Source organism: Gobio gobio (assembly GCF_949357685.1).
Source record: "Gobio gobio genome assembly, chromosome: 14".
In the NCBI taxonomy this organism is placed as follows: Eukaryota; Metazoa; Chordata; class Actinopteri; order Cypriniformes; family Gobionidae; genus Gobio; species Gobio gobio.
The window spans coordinates 53,985,427-53,987,926 of NC_137107.1; the positions used below are offsets into that span (position 1 = coordinate 53,985,427).

Sequence of the window (2,500 nt, forward strand, 5' to 3'; positions counted from 1 at the left end):
GAAGTTCAGTGTCTGGTTGGTTTCTCTGTTTAAAAGCTTATCAAAAATTATTTAGGCCCAATAATAAACTAAAACTAAGCCAATTTACACATTCTGGAGCCAGAAGACGCGAATGAGGTGTTGCGGTGCGCAAACACACATCTCAGATAGCGCGCAAATATTGAGGTCTTAAACGCTTTAACGGACAAATTCACACACACGTTGATGAATGAAATTATCCTTTTTTTTTTTTTGGGTGTGCCAAAAATCATTAGGATATTAAGTAAAGATCATGTTCCATTAAGATTTTGAAAATGTCCTACCGTAAATACATCATAAATGTATTATTATTAGTAATATGCATTGCTAAGGACTTCATCTGGACAACTTTAAAGGAGATTTTCTCAATATTTAGATTTTTTTGCACCCTCAGATTCCAGATTTTCAAATTGTTGTATCTCCAAAATATTATCCAAATATTGTCCAATCTTAACAAACCATACATCAATGAAAAAAAAAAAAAAAAAGAAGACCCTTATGATCCTTATGATTTGTGGTCCAGGGTCACATATGATATGGAAATAAATAAACAAAACTCTAAACATTTCCCAAAGTCTCTAACTCTGTAAACTTTAGAAAGTGCAGTGATGTTTTCCTCAAAAACACTGTTAGAAAAATACAATTAAATAAAAATTTATATAATAAAAAACAAGTAAACTTTCCATTCCTGCACTGTTAAAAAAATATGTTGGTTTAACTTAAAAAAATAAATTGCCTTAAAATTTGTAGTTCATTGAGATAAAAAATGTGAGTTAATACAATGAAGGGAATTGGTTTATTTCCGTTGTCAACATGAGCGTCTTGAGGATTCTGGCAAAGCTGATATTCCTGCTGTAGACATCACTCACTGCTCCAGCTGTTCTAACTTTAATAACAATCTTTCATTTATACAGTCAAACATGCAATGTTATTTTACATTTGATTACTGATATTCAATTTCTGGACCTGAGAACTAATGTTAACCTGGAGAGCACAGTTTATTTAGCTTTGCTTTATTGTATTTATTTGTGCTGTTCGATTATTTGTTCTTTTTTCCCTGATTATATCACATACAAACTGAACCGTGAATTACACCCCTATTAAATATGAAGGCTACATAATAAATATAAATATATATTACAGGCCCTCTAATTATTCTAGAAATAAGATCATTCAACAAAGGTAACCTCTTTTGCTACATACTCTACATGTTTGACCATTTATGAACTATCATGTACAGGTGATGGTCATATAATTAGAATATCATCAAAAAGTTGATTTATTTCACTAATTACATTCAAAAAGGGAAACTTGTATATTATATTCCTTCATTACACACAGACTGATATATTTCAAATGTTTATTTCTTTTAATTGTGATGATTATAACAGACAACTAAGGAAAATCCCAAATTCAGGATCTCAGAAAATGAGAATATTGTGAAAGGTTGAATATTGAAGACACTCTAATCAGCTGATGAACTCAGAACACCTGCAAAGGCCTTTAAATGGTCTCTCAGTCTAGTTCTGTAGGCCACACAATCATGTGGAAGAAGCTGACCTGACAGCTGTCCAAAAGACGACCTTTGACCCCTTGCACAAGGAGGGCAAGACACAAAAGGTCATTGCAGAAGAGGCTGGCTGATCTCAGAGCTCTGTGTCCAAGCACATTAATGGAGAGGCGAAGGGAAGGAAAAGATGTGCTAGAAAAAAGTGTAGAAGCAATAGGGATAACCGCACCCTGGAGAGGATTGAGAAACAAAACCCATTCAAAAATGTGGAGGAGATTCACAAAGAGTGGACTGGAGCCAATAAATACATTATTACTAGAGTACAACATAAAAAAAAAAAACATTTGCTCTCAAAATGCACCAGGTTTATGCATTTAAATGTAAAATGAACTAAATGTTCTTCGGGGGAGGACGCCCTTAGAGGATGTCTAACAACCATCATATTTATAATGTCATATAAATATGAATAAACTCTACAGCTCCTCAAGTTTAAATTAAAGTTGCTCTATCTTGTTTACAACGATGATGGGAAAACATCTTTCTTGCATTTCATCTTCTACAGGCCAGTTGTTTGTTACATCATATCACATTTCAAGTTACTCATTTTGAATTCCTTTTCACACAGAATAATAGTTTTGTTATCAATAATATACAGTATTATTACCTCCAGGGTAGGGCTATTTATACTGGTTCAGTGTTTACATGTCTTTAAATGTGCCTCTGAGTCTGTGTGAAGCATTAAGAGTTCCTTTCACTGGAACTAACCCCTGAAAAACAACCACACCCCATAATCCCCCCTCCACCAAACTTTACACTTGGCACAATGCAGTCAGGCAAGTCAACCGCCAAACTCGTCCATGGGATTGTCAGACAGAGAAGCGTGATTGGTCACTCAGAGAACACGTCTCCGCTGCGGCACGCTTTACCCCACTGTGAGCTTGGTGAGCAGATGAAACGCTGCACCCGTGTGTG

General features: G+C 34.9%; 1 protein-coding gene across 4 annotated transcripts in view; it reads left to right on the top strand.

Annotated features, from left to right (window-relative positions):
- Nucleotides 1-2,500, top strand: part of LOC307137254 (ral guanine nucleotide dissociation stimulator) — a 42,293-nt gene that overhangs the window by 16,745 nt on the left and 23,048 nt on the right. The gene's annotated exons all lie outside the window — the stretch shown is intronic.